Consider the following 18,823-nt stretch of genomic DNA (forward strand, 5'->3'; position numbering starts at 1 on the left):
ACCATATACCACTGTGCCTCTCATTTATTTGTCTGACAAATAAATAATTATTTTAATTTCTCTATTGCTGCGTTGAATATTTCATTCCAGCTAAGCGTTAACCACAAGCAGGGTGCTACATTTTATGGTGCTCCTGTGACTCGGATAAGTGGTCTGCTGGAACGCAGCCCCTTCGCTCTACTGAGCAGGGTACAAGAGAGAGGATCTCTAAACTGCCTACCCAGCGCGCATGGAAAATTTTTTTCCAGGGGAACGCAGAAGTCTCGTCTGTCTGATACCCTGCTCACTGGCAGCGACGGACCGGGGGGAAACGGAACCAACCAAGGGGTAAGTGCACAAAGGGATTTTTGGCCCTCCAATTAATTGGGAGGAAGAGAAGTCTTGATCAAACTTCTGCGTCTCAGTAAGTGGGAACTGAGTACGCTAGGTGGTTGGGTATATCAGATGGTGGTCTGGTGGGGGAAAAGGAAAGTTGGGAGGTAGAGTGTGGTGAAGTATCTTGCGCATTGTATGTGTGAGAAAGTACAGAGCAATCTGTAGCTGACCTGAGTGTGGAGTGGGTAGTACTTCGGTTCCCAGTGAGGCGACTCCATCTGGGCAAGGAAACCCACGAAGCGTGTGTGTGAGTGACTGAGTGGATACTTCACAGGGCCATACAATGGGAGTTGGGGGTTCAAAGGGGGGAAATACACCTCTTGAATGTATGTTAAATAATTTTAAGAAAGCCTTCTCAGGGGCATATGGAGTCAAAATGACGCCAGAGCGCTTGAGAACGTTATGTGAACTAGAATGGCCAAAACAAAATACTGGATGGCCATCTCAGGGAACTTTTGATATAAATTTAGTAAGCAAACTTTGGTCTAACATCACCAAAGAAACTGGAGGGTGCCCAGAACAATTTTCATATATAGATTCCTGGCTGAGCACATTAAATAAAAATCCTCCATGGATAAGGGAATGCAAAGTCCAACGATGCAAATTATTGGCTGTAAAAGCCGAAGCTAGGAAAGGAATCTTGCCAAATAAACTCAAACCCATTTTTGAGGGACCAGAGGAAGAGGTGCTTCCACCTCCACCCTATGCTCCACATCGAAGGGAGCATAATCCAAACCCTCCACCAGTTGTAACCCCAAGGCAAGAAAGTGGAACGAATAATGGGGGTAGAGACACAGAACTTGACTCCTTGATAGATTATGATAAATATCTTCAGGAGGCATTGGAGTCCTATAATGAAGCCCAAGCAGAAGTGGTTATTCCATCTGTGAGTCCCAGTAGAACTCCATCTACAGTCTCTTTTAGTGGAACAACTGATTGCCTACCCCAAACCCCTGTACATCCAAGTCCTAGAGAATTATTACAGAAGTTACAGGGAGACCTTAATCGGTCAGCAAGCAATACAGCCAGGCGTATTAAGCTGCTAAAAGAACGCCTTGGGACAAATACCATCCCCTATGATTTGAGGCCCCTAGAGCAAAGCGAAGAGAAAGATCACGTAGTAGCCCCTCTCAGAAGAGTATTTGATGCACTTGAGGAGCCTGTGCTGGTTAACGGGCAACTCGGACCAAGGCCACCTCGAACTTCGACCCTTCAGTACATTCCATTCACAACTACGGATCTGATGAATTGGAAAACACACACCCCATCTTTTGCAGAAAAACCTCAGGCTATGATGGACTTGGTGACTTCAATAGTAAATACTCATAGTCCTACTTGGACAGATTGTCGCCAGCTTCTGAATACTCTGTTCACCACTGAGGAAAGAAGAGACATAATTGAAAAGGCACAGATATATTTGCGTGAGCAGGCCAGAGTGGGAAATATTTTTAATATTGACCGTCATCTCCAAGACAACTTTCCCTTGGAAGATCCTAATTGGGATCCAAACAATGCAATTCACCTGGCCAGGCTTACCACCTATCGCCAGACGCTTGTGCAAGGTATCCGCAGGGCATGCCAGAAGCCAACTAATATGTCTAAAGTCTCAGAAGTAGAACAGAAACCAAATGAGAGTCCAGGAGACTTTTTAGAGAGGCTGCAAGAAGCCTATCGTATATGGACTCCTTTTGACCCTGAAGCCCCTGAAAACAGCAGAATGATTACTGCTACATTTGTGGCCCAGTGCGCTTCTGACATTCGTAAGAAAATTCAGAAGTCAGAAGGATGGGAAGGGATGCTGATGAGCCAAATTATGGCCATTGCACGCCGAGTTTATCGGAATAGGGATGAGGCTGAGAAACAAGAGAAGAAGAAGTGGCAGAAGGAAAAGATGGTAATGCTGGCCACAGCAGTGAAGCAAGACTACCGCCCCTTAAATGGAGGAAGAGGGCGGGGAAGGAATCCACCACTGGGAAGGAATCAATGTGCGAATTGCAAGAAGGAGGGTCATTGGAAGCGGGAGTGTCCTGAACCCCTGAGGTTGGAAGAAGTACGCCCAGGCCCAGGCCCAGGCCCAGGCTCCGGCCCAAGAAACCAGGGACGGGGACGGGGAATGATCCGAAATGGAAGATATCAGAGACCTGGACAAGGACAGAGTAGAGACAATTTCATTGGACTGGCAGAGGAGGATTTTACCCAAGACTAGGAACGACCGGACTCCATAAAGTTAGGCTTCCAGGAGCCCACGGTCACGATTCAATTAGGAAGCCATTTAATAGACTTTATGATTGATACTGGGGCTGAATACTCAGTACTCCCAGAACTATTGCAGAAAAAGGCATCCAAAAGTGTAGTCATTAAAAGTGCCACTGGTCAGTCAGCTAAGAGGTCTTTCCTCCAACCTTTGGAATGCCAGATTGGGGGACATCGTTTAACCCATCAGTTTTTGTATATACCTGAGTGTCCAATACCTCTCTTAGGTAGAGATATGCTGTCCAAACTGCAGGCCCAAATCACCTTCACTCCTCGAGGTCCAGAAATGAAACTGCCATCAAAGGCAGCAGGAATAATTACCCTTTCAGTACCTAAGGAACAATCATGGCGCCTAATGTCAGCCTTGCAAGTCCAACCCACATTGGATACAGAATTAAACAAGCTCCTCCAAACCCTACAGGTGCCACCAGGAGTATGGGCCGAAAATAGCCCACCAGGAATGGCCAAGAATATAGCTCCAATTGTAGTAACCTTAAAACCTATGGCTACCCCTGTATCTGTAAAGCAATATCCTTTACCCCGGCGAGCAGCAGAGGGCATCCAGAAACATTTGGACCGCCTATTAAAATATGGTCTGCTTAAGCCCTGCCAATCAGAATGGAACACACCCCTTTTGCCTGTTCGAAAACCTGGGACAGATGAATACAGGCCAGTGCAGGACTTGAGGCTCGTAAACCAGGCTATCGAGACCTTGCACCCAAATGTACCAAACCCATATACCTTGCTGAGTTTGATCCCACCAGAAGCAACATTTTTTACTGTATTGGACTTGAAAGATGCATTCTTCTGTTGCCGGCTGGCACCACAGAGCCAACCTATATTTGCCTTCCAGTGGGAAGACCCTTTAACAGGAACAAAAGGCCAGCTAACCTGGACAAGATTGCCCCAGGGATTTAAAAATTCCCCAACTTTGTTTGGCACTGCCTTGGCGAAGGATCTAACAAGTTACCCCTCAATACCTGGAGAAAAGGTGGTTCTGCAATATGTAGATGACCTTATACTAGCAGCAAAGGATTTTGATACCTGTAAAAAAGGGACAGAGGAACTGCTCCACTTGCTCTGGCAAGCTGGCTACCGAGTTTCCCAGAAAAAGGCACAGTTATGTTTAGAAAAGGTCAAATATTTGGGCTTTGACATCTCACACCAACAACGAGCATTGAGACCAGAGAGGAAAGAAGCTGTTTGCCTTATCAAGGAACCTACCACAAGGAAACAACTTAGAGGATTCCTGGGAACAGCAGGGTTTTGTAGACTATGGATACCTGATTTCAGCAGTCTGGCCAAGCCCTTACATGAAAGCACTCGAGGTGCAGAGAAGGACCCATTCGTATGGGGACCTGAGCAGCAACAAGCCTTTTTAGTTATCAAACAACGACTTATGGAGGCCCCAGCCCTTGGACTGCCTAATTCGGAAAAACCCTTTCAGCTGTATGTACATGAACAGAATGGGATTGCAGCGGCAGTCCTGACCCAGAGATTAGGAAGTTGGAACCGTCCAGTAGCTTATTTGTCAAAACAATTGGACTCAGTAGCAAAAGGATGGCCTCCATGCCTAAGGGCAGTAGCGGCCACTGCAAGCCTTGTCAAAGAAGCTGATAAATTTACCTTCGGCCAGACGATGTATGTGAATGTACCTCATGCTGTTCTGACACTCATGGAATATAAGGGTAGTTATTGGCTAACGAACCCAAGGATGGCTAGGTACCAAGGCCTATTGTGTGAAAATCCCAGGATTCATCTACGAGTAGTGAATATGCTCAATCCAGCGACTTTGCTGCCCCTACCAGAGGTAGATGATGAGGAATCACATGATTGTCTCCAAGTAATGGATGAAGTTTATTCCAGTAGACCCGATCTGAAAGATGAACCATTGAAAAATCCAGATGTTGTATATTACACTGATGGTAGCAGTTACCTGCATGAAGGTGCCAGACGAGCAGGATATGCTGTGGTCACCAATGAGGAAGTTGTGGAAGCTGAAGCTTTGCCTGCCGGCACCTCAGCACAAAAAGCTGAACTTATAGGTTTAACTAGAGCTCTGCAATTGGCAGCCGGATGTAAGGCAAACATCTATACTGATTCTAAATATGCCTTCTTAACCCTGCATGCACATGGAGCTCTATGGAAAGAAAGAGGTCTAATAGGAGCCCACGGGAAGGCCTTGAAATATGGACCTGAAGTAGAAATCCTGTTAGAAGCAGTATGGGCTCCAGAACAGATTGCTGTAATGCATTGCAAAGGTCATGGACGAGGAAGGGATCCAATAACCAGAGGAAATCATGCGGCTGACAAAGCAGCCCGAGAGGCAGCCCAAAAGCCTGTGGGAGGATTTATAGCAGCCCTCATACCAGAGGTAGTTCCAGAAGAAGTTAAACCTCACTATACCCCAGAAGAGAGGAAGTGGGCTGAACAGGAAGGAGCAGTTGTGAAGGACGGTTGGATGATCCTGCCGGACAATAGGATTTATGTACCTCATCATCTAGCAGGCACAATTGTAAGAAATTATCATGAATCTACTCACCTTGGCGGTACTGCAACCAGAGAGAGTCTCAGTCGGAAGTTGTATATTATTAACCTATCACAATTAGCAACTTGCATTTCACAGAAATGTGTTCTTTGTGCTAAAAACAATCCCAGGCAGGGACCGGTACAACCTCCTGGAATCCAACATGTGGGATATGTCCCCATGGAAAGTCTAATTGTGGACTTCACAGAGCTGGTCCCTTCTAAGGGATTCAAGTATCTCCTTGTGTTTGTAGACACTCTTACCGGATGGGTTGAAGCCTTTCCCACCCGAACTGAAAAGGCACGAGAGGTAACTAAGAGACTCCTCACTGAATTGATCCCGAGGTTTGGATTACCTAGATGCATTGGAAGTGATAATGGGCCAGCGTTCATTGATCAAGTAGTACAAGAAGTATGTCGAGTCCTACAAGTGAAATGGAGACTGCATGCAGCATATAGGCCTCAGAGTTCAGGGAAAACTGAAAGAATGAATCGGACTCTGAAAACCCAATTGGCAAAATTAACCCAGGAAACGGGATTGGGATGGGTAGATGTGTTACCCATAACACTGTTTCGTGTTCGGTGTGCACCCACAAAAAGACTTAAGTTGTCACCTTTTGAGCTCCTGTATGGGAGACCGCCCTCCTTTGTTCAGGATATTCCAGCTGACCTTAAACAACTAGGAGACCATGTGACACAGGGACAAGTGCAATCTCTCTCCCGTGTTTTTGTTTCTCTTAACAGGTGGGTCCTCGAGCGCACGCCGTGCAGCATTGCCGAGCCGATTCATCAGTTCCAGGCTGGCGATAGCGTATGGGTGAAAGAGTGGAAACGTGATCCACTCGCACCTAAGTGGCGTGGACCTTACACCGTCTTGCTCTCTACTCCAACAGCGGTGAAGGTAGCTGAGGTGACCCCCTGGATTCATCACTCTCGTTTGAAGAAGTCCGAAGGCAGTTGGACGTGCAAAGGTGACCCCTCTAATCCTTTAAAACTGACTCTCTCCAAAAACCCCTGTATCTAGCCCTACCGGGAACGGGCTAGGTCACGGGCAACATTAGACGACCGGCCTGCTGCAGCCACAACCTGGAAGCTGGCTGACCTGCGCACGCCTGAAGCTTGAGGAGCGTCTGAACCAGCGACTGTGAACGGGAAGATTCTCTTATACAATTGATTGACTGCCCCCTTGTGGAACAATTATCAGAGATATTACTCACTGGGGATCCTTGGGATATATGTTTTGGTCTTGGTGGTTCCCCATTCCTGTCACTGGGGGAATTATATTGGGACTAATATTTATTTGCTATCACAATAAGGTACTCTTCTGTGGAAGGAATGCATATGCTAGACATCAACATGATTCTATTATTAATCCTGATCCCTTGGGAAGGGGAAGGGTCCTTGAATCTGACCAAATTGACTAAATATGGATTCCGCCATGACCACAATATGTGGGTAGGTTTAGCTGAAATGGTAGCCAATGTTGCAAATAGGACCAATTGCCTTGTTTGCTCTCTTGGGCCAGATGATTCAGAGGGAGGTATGCCCTTATTACCGATACCATTAGATGCCATTGGTATGGTAAGCGAAATACCACACCAAACAGAATTACAGAATTTCCACGGATGGAACTCAACTAAACCATTACGAGTTATACCTGTACAAGGGGAATTCTGTGTACATAAATCATCAGATGCAGCTGATTCTATCATGATAGGCTCTTCTCATTGTCACTATACTTGGGATTATTTTAAGAATAGTCATACCTGGGCACACGGTACTACCTATCGAACTCGGAATACCTTGCCCTGTGCACCTCCTTTTATTCATGCATGGAAAGTGGTATGGAACATAACTGTGACAGAAAAAGGCAATCTAACATACTGCACTGTGAACTCTCTACCTCTTTTGATATTTCGCCTTCTGTACTCCACGTACCAAAAACCTCAGACCCGATGGTTGTGGTGGATATGTGGAGAATGGGCATACAAGAAACTCCCTTCCAAATGGAGTGGGACTTGTTTCCTGGGATGGGTATTACCACCAATGTGGATTATGCCTACTAATTTGGCCAAGCGTACACGAAGAAACGCTGATATTTCTCATATAGCAGGAGGAAGTACCCAAAGTTGGAGCGGTACTGATGATTGGCCACCAGAGCGCATTATAGCCTATTATGATCCTGCCTCCTGGAATCCTGGTGAGCTCATACAAGGGGCACGGGATCCTATCTATAATCTAAACAGAATAATTCGATTGCAAGCAGTAGTGGAACTTGTAACCAATGCAACGGCCCAGAGTTTGAGACTTATTGCACAACAGTTGGATGAAAGTAGAGCCGCCATTTTGCAGCTGAAAATGGGAATGGATTATGTACTTGCCAAGCAGGGAGGCCTATGTGGAGTCTTGAACTTGACAGGGAATGCCTGTTGCTTTAACATTTCTGATAATGGTGAGGCAATCCGTGTGTTGGCTACAAAGATGGAGAATATAGCACATGTCCCAGTACAAACATGGGAAGGATGGGATATGGGATGGCTCACCAATTGGTTACCTAATGTCACAGGACTCAAAGGGATACTATTGTCTTGCTTGTTTTTCTTGACAGTAGTGGTAATGGTTTTATGTATGATGCCATGTATCATTTCATGTTTTAGAAGTACAATTAGCAAGATGGTTTCAAATGAAACTCTACCTCATATCATGGCCCTATACAGAGCTTTACCTCAGGAATATGATGAAGGTCAAGCTATCAAGGACACTTGGGACGAAGGTCCTTGAGCTTGAAAGGGGGGAATGAGGCATCAGGCATAAGCCTGCATTTTATTAATGTTTGATCAGGGCTTGTATATTAAAGAGGGCTTAGATTTTTAAAAGTTTCACGCCAGGCAAGAAGGCTAGCTGCTTAAGAAAACACTGACAGTGTTTTCTTCCTAGACAAGGGGCCCCTTGATTGATAGCAGAAAACAATTCTCAAAGTCGTAAAAGCTGAAATTACAGACTGAGTAAGGACACTGACCCTACATGTTATAAAAGATAAAAAAGGCAGAGATAAACATAATTAATAGTTGGTAAATAGTAAAATAATGCCAATGTGCCTCCCAGTAAAATGAGCCAGATCTTCTTTCTAAGGTTAAAAGGCCAAGACCAAATGGAGAAGCATCTAGCTGGCAGAAAGAGAGGCTTTTTGGGAAGTCTTCTTAAAGCAATTTTGGGAAGTCTTTTAAAACTGTTTCTTTCTTAAACTGAGAGAGTTAAAAGAGCAATAAATATTGGGAACAGCTAAAGAGGAGAGCAGATGGCTGAAGGGGGGGGGTAAACTGAAGGGGTTCCTTTTAAAAGCTGTTTTTTTTACTGAGTTCCCTTTTCTACTTCTACTTTGAGAAGCTTTATTCTTTTAAAAGGTTACCTATGATAATGTATGAAATATATTAGCTTAAATATATTGGCTTAAATGTAACTATGCAAAGGATTTAGAAAGTAACAAATTTAGATGTTAGATTCTTATTTCATAGAGTCCTAGAGTTGGAATAGACCACAGGGGCCATTGAGCCCAGCCCCCTGTCAGACAAGAAGACGCCATCCAAGCAGCCATCCAAGCAGTCCTGATATATGGCTGTCAGACATTTGTTTAGAAACTCTCAAATGAAGGAGATCTTTCAATGTTGATGTGAAACTCAAGATCCTTGACATATGTTTAAGATAAAAATTTAAGATTAACCATTTGTTTTAGAAGGCAATAGGGCGAAGAGGGCAAGAGGTGAGCTGGTAATTAATATTCCTTGTTGAGACACATGTAAGATATATTACTACTTATTTGTCATTTATAGATGTAACAATATATAGCTCTTTGTGCTCCATATAAGGACAGGAGGATGTGGGTGTATCTTTTGTGATTGGATATAGCAGGCAGCCAATAGGAAATCCAACCAGGCTGATTGGACAGATGCAGCCAAGGAGGAGCAAAGGGGGCTGGATTAAGGGAATATAAGTGCTGGCCATAATGGCAGGAGGCCAGGCCAGAGCTTGGTAACCATATACCACTGTGCCTCTCATTTATTTGTCTGACAAATAAATAATTATTTTAATTTCTCTATTGCTGCGTTGAATATTTCATTCCAGCTAAGCGTTAACCACAAGCAGGGTGCTACAAACCAAAATACAGCCACCCTTTGAAATTTGCATTTAATCAATGATTTATTGTATGGGCACAGACCTGTTTGAAATTTTCACTTCTCTGAATTCTGCAGTGCAGTTCCCCAACCAAGTCACTTGCACACTTTACCCTCATATGTGCATTTTTGTGCATGCACATTTATAAGAGAAAATAATATACAAAACACACTATATAAGGTGAAACTGTCTTGTAAAATATTGTATATTAAAGAAAAGTGCATACAAATGTGTGTATTAAGTTAAATTCACACTAAAATGCTGATGAATTTTCAAGAGGACTTCATTTCACAAAAAAATCACAAACCGTTATGGAAATGAAGAGAATCGGATTGCAGATTGGAGAAATGAGAAACCGTGAGAAACTGAAATTGACACATTTGCCCATCTCTAGTGGGCAAGAGGCATTACCATAGTTCAAGGATACATTCCAGCCAGACAAAAGCACCTGAGGTTGACGTGGAGCAAGGTTAATGAGAGGTGTGGCCTGGGAGAGTCAAGAGCTAGTTAAGGAAGACTGGAGGGCAGCACTGGGCTCTTTGGTGATAAGTTGCCCACCTCTGCTGCAACCATATACTTCTCAGCAGCTAAGATAGAAACAAGTCAGTCCTCCTTGCCCCAAAGCCAATTTGTGAAGCACAAGAGTAGTAAAAAAGTTTGGATGGTGTGAGAATGGTTGTTCTTTCATCTTCCCTCTCTGGGTTAATGTGATCTCTTGAACACAATATATTTTGCATGAAACTGGTGCCTCTGGGCTGCTTCTAAGCTGATCTAATAATGTGTTTCTTCTGAAATTAAAGAAACATGGGTGTAAAAGGTATATTATCTTCTCAACAACATAATACTGCAGCTCCCATACCAAACACCATAACAAAAAGAGCTAAATGCTGTCTTGAAAACATCTGGAAGAGCAATAAATTCCTTTCTGAAGCCTCAGTCAGACTGCAGAGAGTTCATGTGACATCTTTCAGAAACGAAACACAATTTCTGCAGGTGAATAATGATCAAGCTATGCTCTTGTAATTACAGTTTATCTGGCGAGAATAAGTTATTGATGGGGGTAAGGCTGCTTTCATTAAATTTCTCCATAATCCCTCTGGTATAAATACAAGGTCTTACTTAAAAAGCCCAAACACAACAACATAGAATGTTTATTTCATGGCGAGCAGTCTCCCCTCATCACATAAAAACCATTAACACTTGAGTGAATTTTAAAAGCTTCAAATATTTCACCCAATGAAAGCGGCACATGTTTATATGCACACTCAAACAGCACACATCCTTTTCATAAATGTGTGACTATGCATTCACAGCCAAAAGCTCAGTGAAGAGAGGGGTCAAATCACAGAAAGTAAAATAAGCTTTGCTATCATCAAAGAAAACAACATTCATAATAGGGGCAAATAGTAAAGACCTCCATAAACTGCACCCATGCCTTGAATTTCTGAACAATAAAATGCAGCATCGAGAAAGCTTCTATAGTATCAATGGGCATTGTCATGAAGTTTGATACTAAACCTTCTTATTCTGAAGCAAGAACCAATTTTACTACAACCAATGCACTTGTGGTGGATGAAGACTTGCTAGGAACAGAACATAAAACATAAGAAAAGGCCCATTTGATCTAACATCCTGTTCTCACAGTGGCCAAACAGATTGTCCTGGACCACAGGGGTACCTGGCGGCCAGGCTGGCTGGAGTGCACGATCCCACAGCAGATACTAGTATGCAGTCTGGCAGGCCAAGAAGTCAAACGTCTAGCTCCTACCTCTGCAGCTGATCAGGGCACCTGGAGGTCAGTTCCACACACAAACAATCCTGGACCATCCAAGCTGTGGGAAGCTGAGCAGACCCAGCACCTCAGCTCTGCTTCCCTTTGGTACTTTGCCCGCTGATTGCAGCAACTGGGCTTGATGAGGCAGGCGACCCTCACCTGCTCCAAGCCCACTTGGAGGAATCACACATCTCCTCACAAAGCTAGCGAGCCCCACCTAGAGAGCTGGGCTGTGGGCCCTTGGCTGCCTCAGCCTACTAAAGCATTTTTCCTGCTGCTTCCTACAGCTCAGAATCTGACATGATCATGGAGACAGGGGTCCCTCCAGCTCTGGTGATGGGTCCTGCTGTTCTGGTTCCTGTGCTTTGACCCCCATCCCTTCACCATCCTCTATCAGCCTGTGAATACTTCCTACACCAACCTCTCCTTCCACATCTCCAGCTTACCCCAGTGTGTCCCAGTCCCAGCTACACCTCAAGTTGGGCTCCTCTTCCTCCTCCCCCTTGTCCTGCCAGCTCATGACACTGATGCTAGTGGGAAACCTACAAGCAGGACCTGAGCACAAGAGCACTCTCCCCTCCTGTGTTTCCCAGAAACTGGCATTCAGAAGTACTGCTGCCTCCAACACATATATGGGTATATATATGGGGCAGGGAAGAGATGCTTTTCAGATACGAAATGAGCAGGGAGGTGGAACCTGGCAAAGCAAGGGAGGGAGCTCCTCTTCAGGCTATGTGAATTCATTATAAGGTATGTAGGAAGCCATCTGAAATGAGAGAAAGAGAGATAGAGATAAAGAGAGAAAGAAAGAAGGTTGGGGGGAAATGGAGGGGGTGGAGAGAGAAGGAAAAGAAGTGACCTTAGTATTAAAAACATTCCTGGACTGAGTCCTGGTGCAATCTAGCTCTCTCTGTAACAGCAAATAAGGGATAACATAGTGGTGTGGGGTGCAAGCAGCATGCCAATGCATTAAGTGAACATCTAGTTTGACCCTTAATTGTGGAAGCAGCTATTAGGACCAAAAAATGATGGGTACATACAGACCTCTACGTACACCCCCCATGTTCCAGAATGTCATAGATGACTGGTTTGCAAAATGCACGTCTCACTTTAAAAATATTTCGGAAATATTTCTGTAAAAGTACAAATAAGTATATACACACAAAGAGCCTTAGATGAACAATCCATAAAATATTGGGGGTAATCTTTCCTTTTTACTTCCCCATCTTTTGGTAGCTTTGTTCCTACAGTGGTACCTCGCAAGACGAATGCCTCGCAAGACAAAAAACTCGCTAGACGAAAGGTTTTTCCGTTTTCGATTTGCCTCGCAAGACGAATTTCCCCTATGGGCTTGCTTCGCAAGACGAAAACGTCTCGCGACTTTGTTTTCTTTGTCTAAAAACAAAGACATGTTTTGTTTATAAAGTTAATTTATTTTCCCTTCAATTTTTGAACTGCTCTTTACAGTATGTGTGACTTTAAAGAGCAGTTAATAAACTGTTGTTGTACCAAATTTGGCTTTGTTTGGACTTTTTTTGACCATAGGAACGCATTAATTGATTTTCAATGCATTCCTATGGGATTTCGTGCTTCGCAAGACGAAAAATTCGCTAGACGACAAAAATTGCGGAACGAATTAATTTCGTCTTGCGGGGCACCACTGTACCTGAAATGGGCAATTCCAATTAATAGTCCACCCCTGCAGCACTTGTATTATGGGGTCCTTCAGGGATCACTGCTGTCTCCCATGTTCCAAAAATACATGTGTTCATGAACAAGGCCTTCAGAGGATTTGGAGCTGGGTGTCATCAATATGCTGATAACGCCCAGCTCCATCTGTCTTTCCCAGCCTAGTTAGGTAACATGGAGGAAATTACTGGAAGCAGTAATGAGTGGAATAAAGGTAAATAGATTAAAACTCAAATCTGGACAAGATAGAAATGTTCTTAATGGGTGGTTTCCCCGATCAGGGAGTTGGAGATCAATCAGTTCTGGATAGAATCACACACACTAAAGCAGAAATGGGGAAGCTGTGACTCTCCAGATGTTGCGGTAAAACTCCCATCTTCTGTGACCCAATGACTATACTAGCTTGGCCTAGTGGGAGTTGTTGTCCCACAACATATGGAAGACCACAGCTTCCTTACCTCTCCCATAAAGATCAGGTGCACAGCCTGGGAGTGCTATTAATCTTTATCACTTAAAGCTCAAGTAGTCTAGGTAGCACGAAAGGCCTTTTAGCCAGAGGCAAATATGCCAACTGTATCCCTTCTTATACAGAGATAGTCTGGCTACAGTTATCCATGCTCTGGTAACTTACAAGTTTGAATTCTGAAATGCATTTTACATGGGGCTGCTATTGAAAGCAGTTTAGAAACTGCAGCTAGTTGAAAAAAAGAGTGTTAAGTGCCTGAAGATATCATCTCTCACCTGCATTTAAATAACTCCACACTCTCTCTGCTTCCAAGCTCGGTTGCAGGAACTGGTAGTTTTGTGTGGTTTTTTTAAAAAATGCTTATATTTATTAAATGTTTAAGTTTCAAAATCTCACAATCGTACAGAATGATAAATCAACAAATGATCAGTGAACCCTTTCCCCCCTCTATGAAGGGTCATTATTTGTAGTGTCTGCTGGACAAAATAGTCAAATGAATCAATGTTTCCATTCTTTATGCTCTTCTCCTAAAGATGCCCATGCATAGCTGGTGGCTGTTCTCTCCTTCCCACATATTGGATGAAATAGTTCCAGAGACATAATGCTGCAGCTGCTCTCTTTCTTCTCACTGGTCTCCCCTCCCCTTTTTGCATCTGGGGCAGGGGGGGGGGCATCCAGTCACTGTGTTGCATCACTTTTAACCCACCCACTCATTTATTTCCAGTCAGGCTGTCCATGATCTATGACAAATATGTTTCTCAAACAGCAGGTGGTCCTCTAATTCCAAATATTCCAAATATTATTGCACAAGACTAGTCTTTAAGAGTGGTCTTTTATCACACCATAAATAGCTATACTAGAAAATATTTTGTCTGAACAGCCCTGATCCTGAAAGAAATGGCATCCATAAACATTCTCTAAGCACCATGGAAAGGATAAATCACTCACAATTATTCAATTAAGTTGTTTGTGACTTAACTTAGCATCAGTGAGTGATGCTGGGCAACTGTACAGCGTCTACATTTGTCATTGGTGGCCACGCTGCATGTGGTGCTCTGCCAGCAGCAGTTTTTGCATGGAATACTAAATGATATGTCTGCTTAGGAGTTCTAAAGCAGAATGGCCCACTAATCATGAGAGCATGCTGCTGCTTATATCTCTCTTCAAAATTAACTTGTGATGTTCCCATGGGTCAAATGGTATCCGGGATGCACATCTTAAATCAGGGAGCCCTCACCCTAAGGCAGTGGTCCAATTAGGACACAGACGCTCTTTGGTGTATGAACAGTTGCTTAAGATAGTGTTTACTTCTGCAGAGCAAAATCATACTATGTTACAAAGTGAAAAAGAATGTGAGACTATTTGGCTGGATTTACTGTGAACAGATGCTGGATTTCTAAATAGATAGAGACTAATTCTCCAAGCTTTGACCCCCTTTGCTACATTGCGCACCGTTCAGAAACAAGATGATGAGTAAAATAAATTGTTTGTTTATGGTTTTATTGAACATCGGTGATAGAGAGAGGTCATTTTTCAGTCTGTATTTTTGGAGGATTGTTCTTCATCCTGGAAAGAGAAATATTACTCTACATATTTGTGTGTTATATTAGCACTTAGGCACGAACATTATAAGCTAAAGTGAATTAAACAGGGCGCCTGCTTTCACATTACTGAAACAAGAGGAAATGCATTAACAAAGAAGAGGGCAAAGGGGACACAGATTAGCATAAAAACTGCATATGCTAATTTATAAATATTGATATAATTGCTGCAATTTAAACAGAAATATAATGATCTCACCAGGGGGGGGTGGAGATTGTTACCAGGTGACCTCTGACTGTTCAGTCCAGGTGCTAATTTTTGATGGGCAACCTCAAGCCTTCTTCTCTCTCTTTTTACGATTCTTTCTCTTTAAACTTTAAAGTAAGATGCATGGTCACCTAGAATTAAACAACAATTAAAACAATGCAGAGGCTGATGATGAAGCATTGATTTATTCTTATTCTTTTGTAATAACAACAGAATGCCATCACTTTCAATCAGAAACCTGCGTTTGATTTGCAACAAAGTGAGCTTTGCTGCTATGGATGGAACGGTATGGAAAGTACTGTTGGGTGGCAGACATCCCAATAAGAACACGAGTCACCCTGCTGATGAATCTAAGGACAGGGAGAGGAAATCAGGAAGAACAGTGGTGCAGTTAGGAAATGTTAGGCTCTGTACTCAATAGACTTATAATCTTCCAGTGTTCTTTAGCTCAAGTTCTGCTTGAGGTTTTCCCACTATGAGAACCAGATGCTAGACAAGATGGACCTTTTCCTGATCCAGCAGGCTCTTCTTATTGAGCTTGCTTATTCTTAAATGAATGCTGACTAAGCCTTTAATCAAGCACAGGCTTTGCCTCTTTGTCCCTAGGTGACATGTCAGAGGTGATGTCTCCATTTTTATAATTCCTGAGAGCCAAACGATGACACTGCCTGCAATTGTAATTGACTGTATTTTATTTTATGTTTACATTTCTTGATCATCTGAACCTACCCTACCGCTTACAATCTCTGTACTTCTTTGTAGTGCTGTAAGATTGGGGGTTTGGACAAAGGAAGGTTAACGGAGCCAGAAGTATTGTTGGATATTGCCTTAATGGCCCAGACAAAGATGACAAGCATGCCAGGGGAAAGACCAATAAATGGCCCACAATAGCTGGAGACACCTTTCGAAGGGGAGAGCTATTTTGCTAAAAGGAATGTCTACCCCCCCTCCATCTTAAAATGATGAAATTTAAGTGTCAGACTGCAGTGTGGCGGTATGGGTCAGACTGCAGATTGCAGTTTTATCAGACAGGCAGAATGAGTTCGTGAACATCATCTTATGGTGCTGGCTGGGCCCCCTGGGAAATTGTCTTTCTGCTGGAGTGTTTAAACTGTGCCTTCACCGATGTGCAACTCGTTGTCTATGTCGTCTCTTGCCAATGGAAGCTTCTGCCGTAATAACATATTTCTTGGTTGTATTTTCCTTCTGAAAGGTATTGTGAGGGTTAACTGAAAGAAGATGAAGTGTGTTTGACAATGAGAAACAATTCAATGTCCTAATAGCATGATGTTAACAGTGTACAAGATGGGTCCCTAACAGTTTTCTTTGCTGCTGGGAGTTCCTGGACAGCATTCTGTTTAGAAAATGCTTAACTGCATTTTTGTATCATGCCCACCTATGTGAGATACACTGAGTAGAACATCTTTTCCAGTAACAAACCTCTTCCAGTATCCATTAGATCCTCCTCCAGTGGGTTCTTACCATTATCAGTTACGGAGAAATACTGTGTTGCTAAACTATATTGTGGTGGGCCTTAGAGAAGGTTCCTAAGGCATTGGAGTAATGACTCTTTTAAAAGTAATCAACGTCCAGATGGAAGGCTGGGGAAATCTGAGAGCAGGAAATTTTCAGCCTACTAACTTTTATAAGGTGCTAATTGCCTGGACATATTGGTTGACTTGTGACATTGCCAGCTTGGAATGGAATGGCTTGGTGTCTTCTAATTACTTTATGCCAAGATGTTAAAAAAAATATCCCCTCCTGCTCTTGCTGTGCTGTTGATTTCAAGAGCCTGCCTTCCCTCCTGCTTGGGAAGCCTATAAATCAAAGACAGGACAGATGAAACAAAGCTTGAAAACAAAAAGAAACTCTGGGGGGAAAACTGCATTGTGGTAGGAATTGAAAGAGAAGAGAAAACGTGGAGAGAAAACCTACTGCTGTATCGGGGGTTGGATGGGAAAGGGTTAAATGGACTCAAAAATGACTGATTAAATGTGGTTGAATTTGCTGGCCAGGGCATCATTTTTCTTAGGTGCTACGTTGCCATGGGAACAAAATGGTTAGACAATCGATACAGGACCACTTTGGGAATGAACTGAATAGAAAATCTATAAGGTCTATTGCAGAGACTTGAGACGGCTGGATTTAGTCTTTGAAAGCTAACAGCATTTTGGGGTGTTGGTTCTCCCTTGAGATCTGGTGTGGGAGCCCCATCAAATGTGCAAACTCGTATATTTGTATTCAAACACATTTCTGACAGAAAACCAGAGACCTTCTTCCAAAGGGACCCAATCCTGGCCAAGAGCTGTGCCCTTCGAATGCCTAAACTGCTTGGAGTGAGCGTAACAACAGCTACATGCAGTTAAGAGCTATAAATTAGAAATGACGAGGCCAGAATATTTGTTATCCACCTGTGGTTTCAGGAGCTGCTAAATGCATCTGTTGTCAGGGCCCTTTTTAAAACCATTTCTCTGAAACAGTGGCAAGCAGAGAGGAGCTCTGGGGCGGTAAAGCATTTCATACCATTATAAAATTCCTATCAGAAGTTCTAAGCATCTTTCTTTGAATCGCTCCCTTAAGAGGCAAATACATTAAAAGATCATATTTGTGTTTTTGGTGGGTTTTTTTTTTAAATGGAAAAATGACACCTTTTAAATTTTGCCTTAGGAGTCGTAAACAACATGATATTCCACTGGTTAGTTCCCGAATGGGCAGAACTTATCCTCAAATATTAATGACTTAATTTAAAAGAGATGCCAGCAGAGACAGGAAGCGGGAACCAGCTTTCTGATTTCCTTAGAACTTGCAGACTCTGGATTGGAAGAAGATTGGCTTCCAGTTGTCTAACAGTAGCAACAACAACAAAGCTTTTGCCCTCTAAAATAAATTGCTGGGGGGGGGGAATGGGTGGGGGGAAGCAGGGAGAGGCTAAGTGTGGATTTTTGTGTGGAAGTTCTTGTGAGCTTGATTCTGATACTTATCATAAATTTTTGGACTGAGAATGGGATTAGAAGCACCCTAAGGTTAATTTTTAGTGAACGACCACCCTGCCGAGCCACTGTTTTTCACATAGCTCTATCATTCTCTAAGTGTTGCCTGGGAAAGCAGGGAGTAGGCAGGTGAGTTAAGCTATTGGGGTGGCCAGCTTCTTTCCTGGTCATCCCCTTCCACCTGAAACAATTAAAACACCTCCTCCTGGCTCCCCCTCTTTATTATTCTCTATTTCCAGGAGGGGGGAGTTCTATGTTGAGGAAAAACTTGTGACTCTTCCTGATTTTTTAAAAATAATCATAACATGGTAGCCCCCATGTATATTTTTCTGACTTTTAGCAGGTTTTTTTTGCTCAGGGGCAGTTCCCTTATTTTCAAACTAATTTCCCCCTCAAAAACATAGTAGAAGTGTAGTAGAGGAGGACATTATTTCTGTTTTCCTTTCCCCAGCGTTATCTCCCTTGGAAGGGGTGATTGTGCCTGAAATTTGCTCTCCCACCCCACCCGCGCAGTTTAAAGGTTTACTATACAAAATCCCCTGGATGATTCTGCCTGAAATTTCATAGATTTAATCCACTCCGAAGAGTTTCCTTTGCCTGCAAATTTCAACTACCTATGCATAACAGAACTTCGGATTTAACAGATCAGATTTTGACCCTCTACTGACACAAAGATAAAGCAAATTTTGTGGTTGAGCACTGAGTCCTCTTTAACCAGGCATGTCGAAAGTCTGTTTTGGGGGCCTAATCACATGAAAAAGGAATATT

Source organism: Podarcis muralis, chromosome 6, assembly GCF_964188315.1.
Source record: "Podarcis muralis chromosome 6, rPodMur119.hap1.1, whole genome shotgun sequence".
Taxonomy (NCBI): Eukaryota; Metazoa; Chordata; class Lepidosauria; order Squamata; family Lacertidae; genus Podarcis; species Podarcis muralis.